This window comes from Lutra lutra, chromosome 3, assembly GCF_902655055.1.
Source record: "Lutra lutra chromosome 3, mLutLut1.2, whole genome shotgun sequence".
NCBI classification, from domain to species: domain Eukaryota; kingdom Metazoa; phylum Chordata; class Mammalia; order Carnivora; family Mustelidae; genus Lutra; species Lutra lutra.
The window spans coordinates 48,501,541-48,509,434 of record NC_062280.1 but is presented as its reverse complement, the minus strand read 5'-3'; the positions used below and the strand labels follow the sequence as shown (position 1 = coordinate 48,509,434).

At 38.7% G+C, this 7,894-nt stretch overlaps 1 non-coding gene across 1 annotated transcript; it reads right to left on the bottom strand.

Annotated features, from left to right (window-relative positions):
* Positions 1–5,111: 5,111 nt before the first annotated feature.
* LOC125096544 (U6 spliceosomal RNA) lies at positions 5,112–5,218 on the bottom strand. Its single transcript, XR_007126228.1, has one exon. It is a non-coding gene; the product is annotated as a U6 spliceosomal RNA (small nuclear RNA).
* Positions 5,219–7,894: the final 2,676 nt, after the last annotated feature.

The window sequence follows — 7,894 nt, the reverse complement described above, 5'->3', positions numbered from 1 at the left end:
GTTCTTTATACATTTGGGGGACCCCCCCATCCAGTGCAATCTTTTCAACAGTGAAAAGTATCAGTCTGCTTTGCTTCTGAATTTGGAAAAAACCCTCCATCAGATTAAAGACACTTTCCCTTATTCATAGTTGTGTGAGAGTATGTATCATCAATAGGTATTAAATTTTATTAAACAATGTACACCTATTGAGAATGATTATATTCAATTTTCTTCCTTTTAATCGGAAGGACTGGTGATGTGTGGAGGGACTGGTGACGTGTGGACTTTCTGAGTGACTCAAAGGAGCTCTTGTAGTATTTTCCTTGGAGATTTACTGATTCTTCAAAGAGTGACATCAAATGAGATAAGAAACAGAAAAATAAATTTAAAATTTTACTTTTACTTTTTTTCTGTCTTTTAATAACTCTCAGAGGATTTTCGAAACCTTAGGTAAAATAGAAAACTGAGCTAGTTCATACAAAATGCATGTTATCATATGTAGTTATGAATCTGAAAGAAGTAACTCAACATAAATGTAAGATAGCGTAAATAAGGGCCGTTGTAATTTCTTTCCACTTTAGATGTTTCTAGTGTCTGGGCTCCGTTTTGGCATTATTTTTGTACACAGTGTTTTTCCATCAGACTAATATAAGCGTGTGTAAAAAATGCAATAGTATGGAAAAGCCTATAAGAAACCCCATGCTCTCTCGAGGCGATTATGTCCATAGTGTTACACAATATATTTACACAGATGTTTATGTTAACCTACCACGTCTCAGTTTGATAGATGATTTTACCTTCTTATTGTCAGGTACTTTTCTCTCCTCTTTCTTCCTGTCATTTCTGAAGTTTTTATTTTTTAATTTTTTAAAATTTTCCATCTTTCCTTCCATCTTCTTTGTTAACAAATGTTAAATGTGAAGACTTTGCATCTTTTCCCACCAACTTTTAGACAGGATCTCTCCTTCCTGCTGCCTCTGTGGATTCTTCAGAGGCCCCATGCTGAGGGGTGCCCTGGGCTCCCCTGTTGTCCCTGAGAGAGCATTTGCACTCAGCTCAGTAAGCACCAGGGAAGCCCCAGCGTGTTGTTTGCAGATGACTCAGAAACAAATGTTCCAAATGAGAAGCCTCACCACACCTGGGAGCTGGGCCCGGGTCTCAGTTCCTGAATCATGCCTTGTGCCTGTGACAGCATCTGTCCTTTAACGTCCCCCCCAAGAGTTGCAGGTTTTCATGTCCCTTCTTCCCCTTATTTCTTAAAGAAAATGCAGAGTACTCAAGTACCATAAAATGTGAAGTTGGAGACCAAACCAAGGGAAGAATCACACAAAAGTGGAAGAGATGACTGGTCTTTCCTGTGATTTCACCGCTGTCATGACAGGAATGTCCAGGCTCCTCCTGTCACTCTTCTGGGACCAATTCCCACAAGGCACTGTCTTCACTGATGGAGATCACCCAAATAGAACATGGTTTCCCTCACATTCTTCATACTTTCCTGTTAACCACTCTGTTTTCATTGGCTTGGGGGCCTATGGAGCATCGGGTACTCTCCTGTGCTCTCCTCCTCCCTCAGAGCTGCCCCCCTCTGCATCCCCAGGGCACCTCAGGCCTCTGTGCTGCCCGCCTGACAGCCCTGATGAAACGGGATGGATTGAAACTGATTGGGCGCTCTGGACCCAGGCCTGTCTGGACTCCCCAGGGCACGCGGGGCTCAGCCGGGAGCAGAGTTGATTCAGATGGCAAAGGGCAGATTAGAGAACGCGGCTGGTGAGAGTGCCAATCTGCTGTCTGATTCTGTGTGATCACCAGTCCATTTATTTTGACTTGGCTCTCCTGTTACCCAATTACTAGTTCAGAAATACGTTTAACTACAAATTGTAGACAGTGCGAACGACATTTTCTGAACATGTCAGGGCAGAGGGAAGATAACTGTGGAAACTGGAAAGAAGGCACCAGGACCAACAGCAGAGCTGCCCCAGCGGGGATGCCTCAGACAACCACTCTGTGTTCCCCCCAGTTTTATGGGGGTGTAACTACCCTATATGTGGTGTTGCTTTAAGACGCACAACATGAGGATTTGATACCTGTATCTGGGCTAACACAATCCCACAGTAGTTAGTTAACACATCCATCATCCCCTGGAGTTACTATTTTATATTTTCATTTGTGGTGAGGACATTTAAGATTTACTCTTTTAACAACACTCAGTATATAACACAGTATTATAGACAGTTCACCACGTTGTACATTAGCTCTCAGAAATTATTAATTTTGTAGTTGGAAGTTTGTACCTTTTGACCAAAATCTACCTGATCCCCTGACTCCCCACCCTTTGGCAACCACATTCTAGTCTTTGTTTCTGTGATTTCAGCTTTTTTAGGTTCCATATATAAGTGGAACCTTATATAATCTCTATATATATAAAATATATATAATATATATATATATAATCGTACGGTATTTGTTATTTGTCTTTCTCTGTCTGACTTACTTTACTTAGCATGATGCCCTCAAAATACATTCCTGTTGTCGCAAATGGCAGGATTTCCTTCTTTCTCATGGCTGATTGATGCTCAATTGTGCATACACCCTGCCTCTTTAATTCTTCATCTGTCGATGGACACTGGGCTGGTTCCATAGTTTAGTAATTGTAAATAATGCTGCAATAAAAGTAGAGATGCTTATACCTCATCCAATTGGCATTTTTATTTTCTGAACTTCAACACTGTTTTCCATAGTGGCTTACCAATTTACATTCCCACTAACAGCACATGAAAGTTCGCCTTTATCCACATCCTTGCCAACAATTTTTCTTTTCTTTTTGTCTTTTGGATAACAGCCAGTCTGACAGATGTGAAGGGGTATCTCAGGATGAGAGGAATTTCCATCCTGTTTGCTGTAGTGACTATACTACTTTCCATTCCCATCAACATGGCACAAGGCATCCATTTTCTCCACAAGCTCACCAACACTTGGTATTTCTCGTCTTAGATTTATTTGCACAAAGATTTATTTGTGGTATTCTTATTCTGGTCTATTGGTTTATGTGTCCATTTTTGTACCTGCACCATGGTGTTTTTATTACTTTAGCCCTGTAATATTGTTTGAAATCAGGAAGAGTGATGCCTCTAGCATTTTTCTCCTGTCTCAGCATTGCTTTGGCTTTTTGTGAGCTTTTCTGGTTCCATACAATCGCTTTGTCTGTTTGTCTCTTTAACTTTTGGAAGAGTTTGAGCCAGAATGGTACTAATTACTCCTTAAGTGTTTGGTAGAATTTATCAGTGAAATCATCCAATCCTAGCTTTTCCTTTTTGGGGGAGGATTTGATTACTAATTTGATACTTTACTCATTATTGCTCTGTATTATTATCTATTTATAATTCATTCTTAGTTGTATGTTTCTAGAATTTGTTCCATTTTTCTAAGCTATTCAATTTTTCATTTATAATTGTTCATAGAGTATCATTTTTTAATTTTTTTATTTTTTCAGTGTTCCAAGATTCATTGTTTATTAATACCCACCACCAGGCTAACACTTCCCCCACCCCTCTCCCTTCAAAAACCCTCAATTTGTTTCTCAGAGTCCATAGTCTCTCATGCTTCATCTCCCCCTCCGATTTACCTCAATTCACTTTTCCTTGCCTTCTTCCAATGTCCTCTGTGTTATTCCTTATGCTCTACAAGTAAGCAAAACCATATGATAATTGACTCTCTGCTTGGCTTATTTCACTCAGCATAATCTCTTCCAGTACTGTCCATGTTGATTAAAAAAGTTGGTATTCATCCTTTCTAATGGAGGCGTAATATTCCATAGTATATATGGACCATATCTTCTTTACCCATTCATCTGTTGAAGTACATCTTGGCTCTTTCCACAGTTTGGCAATTGTGGCCATTGCTGCTATGAACATTGGGGTACATATGGCCCTTCTTTACTTATGGTCCTTTGTATTTCTATATTATGATCTTAGTATTTATATCAACTGTAATGTCTCCTCTTTCATTTCTGATTTTATTTATTTGCATGTTCTCTCTCTCTCTTTTTGTTTTCTTAGTCTAGCTAAATGTTTGTCAATTTTGTTCTTCTTAAAAAAAAACAGCACTGAGCTGCATTTTCTAATGGTTTTTGGGTTCTTTTATTTGATCTGATCTTTGTTTCTTCTTTCTTTCAGCTAATTCTGGGCTTAATATGTTCTTCTTCTAGCTCCTCTAGATAGAAAGTTCGTTTATTACAGAGATTTCTTTTTTTCTTAATGTAGGAATTTATCACAATAAATTTCTCTCTTAGAATTGTTTGCTGCATCATAAAAGTTTGAGTATGTTGTATATCCATTTTTGTTTCTTCCAAGGTGTATTTGTTTATTTGATTTATCCTTTTGGTTTGATTTATTAAATTTGGTTTATTTGGTTTATTTGATTTATCCTTTGGTTGTTTGGGAGTATGTTGTTTAATTTCCGTAACCTATGTATTTTCCAGTTTTCCTTCTGTTACTGAGTTCTAGTTTCATACAATTGTGGGGAAATACTTGATATAATCTCAATTATCTTAAATTTCTTGACTTGTTTTGTGACCGGTTATATAATTTATACTAGAAAACATTCTGTATGCACTTGAGAAGAATTTGTGTTCTGGTGCTGTTGGCTAAAATGTTCTGTGGGTGTCTATTAGATCCATTTGGCCTAAAATATGACTCAAGTTGATTTTCTTTCTGGATGATCTATCCATTATAGGAAATGGCATATTGAAGTCTCCCACTGTTAATTGTATTACTACTTATTTCTTTGTATCTGTCAGTATTTGCTTAATATATTTGGGTGCCCTGATGTTGGCTGCACATACATTTATGATTATTGTATATTCTTCATGATTTGATCCCTTTACCAGTCTATACTATTTTTCTTTATCTTATTACAACCTTTGAGTTAAAGTCTGTTTTGTCTGATATAGGTATAGCTACCTCTGCTCTCTTTTGCTTTCCTCTTGAATGAAATATCTTTTGACATCTCTTCAATTTGAGCCTAAGTGTGCCCTTGAAGCTGAAGTGAGTCTCTTGTAGGCAGCATATAATTGGGTTTTATTTTGTTTGTTTGTCTTTTAATCCACTCACCCACTTTATACTTTTTTTTTTTTAAATATGGAACGCTTCACGAATTTGCGTGTCATCCTTGCGCAGGGGCCATGCTAATCTTCTCTGTATCGTTCCAATTTTAGTATATGTGCTGCCGAAGCGAGCACCCACTTTATACTTTTTGATTAAAGAATTTTATACACTTACATTTAGAATAATTATTGATTGGTAAGAAATTACTAAGGCCATCTTATTGGTTGTTTTCTGGTTGTTCTCTAGTTCCCATGTTCTTTTCTTCCTTTCTTTCTTTTTTTTAAAATTTGATTAATTAATTAATTAATTAATTTTTTAAATTTTCAGTGTAACAGTATTCCTTGTTTTTGCAACTCACCCAGTGCTCCATGCAATCCATGCCCTTTCTAATACCTACCACCTGGTTCCCCCAACCTCCCACCCCCAGCCACTTCAAACCCCTCAGATTGTTTTTCAGAGTCCATAGTCTCTCATGGTTCACCTCCCCTTCCAATTTCCCCCAACTCCCTTCTCCTCTCTAACTCCCCTTGTCCTCCATGCTATTTGTTATGCTCCACCAATAAGTGAAACCATATGATAACTGACTCTCTCTGCTTGACTTATTTCACTCAGCATAATCTCTTCCAGTCCCGTCCATGTTGCTACAAAAGTTGGGTATTCATCCTTTCTGATGGAGACATAATACTCCATAGTGTATATGGACCACATCTTCCTTATCCATTCGTCTGTTGAAGGGCATCTTGGTTCTTTCCACAGTTTGGCGACTGTGGCCATTGCTGCTATAAACATTGGGGTCCAGAAGGCCCTTCTTTTCACTACATCTGTATCTTTAGGGTAAATACCCAGTAGTGCAATTGCAGGGTCATAGGGAAGCTCTATTTTTTTTTTAAGATTTTATTTATTTATTTGACAGACAGAGATCACAAGTAGGCAGAGAGGCAGGCAGAGAGAGAGGAAGGGAAGCAGGTTCCCTGCTGAGCAGAGAGCCCGATGCGGGACTCGATCCTAGGACCCTGAGATCATGACCTGAGCTGAAGGCAGCGGCTTAACCCACTGAGCCACCCAGGTGCCTGGGAAGCTCTATTTTTAATTTCTTGAGGAATCTCCACACTGTTCTTCAAAGTGGCTGCACCAACTTGCATTCCCACCAACAGTGTAAGAGGGTTCCCCTTTCTCCACATCCTCTCCAACACATGTTGTTTCCTGTCTTGCTAATTTTGGCCATTCTAACTGGTGTAAGGTGATATCTTGTTCAACATAGTATTAGAAGTCCTAGCAACAGCAATCAGACAACAAAGAGAAATAAAAGGTATCCAAATTGGCAATGAAGAAGTCAAACTCTCTCTCTTCGCAGATGACATGATTCTTTATATGGAAATCCCAAAAGACTCCACCCCCAAACTACTAGAACTCATACAGCAATTCAGTAACGTGGCAGGATACAAAGTCAATGTACAGAAATCAGTGGCTTTCTTATACACTAACAATGAAAATACAGAAAGGGAAATTAGAGAATCGATTCCATTTACTATAGCACCAAGAACCATAAGATACCTGGGAATAAACCTAATCAAAGAGGTAAAGGATCTGTACTCGAGGAACTACAGAACACTCATGAAAGAAATTGAAGAAGACACAAAAAGATGGAAGACCATTCCATGCTCTTGGATCGGAAGAATAAACATTGTTAAAATGTCTATACTGCCTAGAGCAATCTATACTTTTAATGCCATTCCAATCAAAATTCCGCCAGTATTTTTCAAAGAGCTGGAGCAAATAATCCAGAAATTTGTATGGAATCAGAAGAGACCCCAAATTGCTAAGGAAATATTGAAAAACAATCAGTATACTTTTATTTTATGTTCATGCTTTATTTCTTTGGTAGAAACTGCAGCATTATGTTTTGTTTTGTTTTGTTTTGTTTTTAAAGATTTTATCTATCTATCTGCCTATCTATCTATCAGGGAGGGAGAGAGAGGGGGAGAGAACAAGCTCACAAGCAGGGGAGCAGCAGACAGAGAGAAAAGTAGGCCTCCTGCTGAGTAAGGAACCTGATGGGGGACTCAGTCCCAGGACCCTGGAATCATGACCTGAGCAGAAAGTAGACGCTTAACCACCTGAGCCACCCAGGCATCCCTCCAGCATTATGTTCAATAGAAGTGGTGAGAATGGACAATCTTGACTTGTTCCTGATCTTAGGGGGAAAGCATTTAGTCTCACCATTACATATGATGTTTTCTGTGTGTTTATGGTTCAATGTTTTTGTTTGTTTGTTCTGAAGATGCCCTTTGCCAACTTGAGAAATTTTTATTATATTTCTAATTATCTGAGTGTTGCCATTAAACTTGTCAAGTTTTTTCTGCATCTAATGAGATAATCATTTAGCTTTCTTCTTCTTGTCAGGTGGTATGGTGAATATATTGTTTGAATTTTGAATGTTGAATCACATGTATTCCCAAGAAAAAACCCACTTTATTATGACATATGATCATTTTTTAACATTTCCTGATTCAGCTTGCTGGTATCTATAGGGGATGATTGCATCTATGCCCATGGGGGACATGGGTCTGGTTTCTGTTCTTTTGTTGTTGTTGGTTTTGTCTTGCGATTTCTTTGCTGGCATTTGGGGGAAGGTAAAGCTGACTCACAAAGTAGGCTGAGGGCGCCCCAGTCTTTCCTCTTTTGCAAAGAGTTTGTGCTGTTTTCTGTCTGCAAGAATGTCGAGATAACACTTGCACATGCAGTGACCACTGCAGGGGTAGAAGGTGGAGCAGAGGCCTGACCAGAGGGACCAGATCTACAGGGCAGGA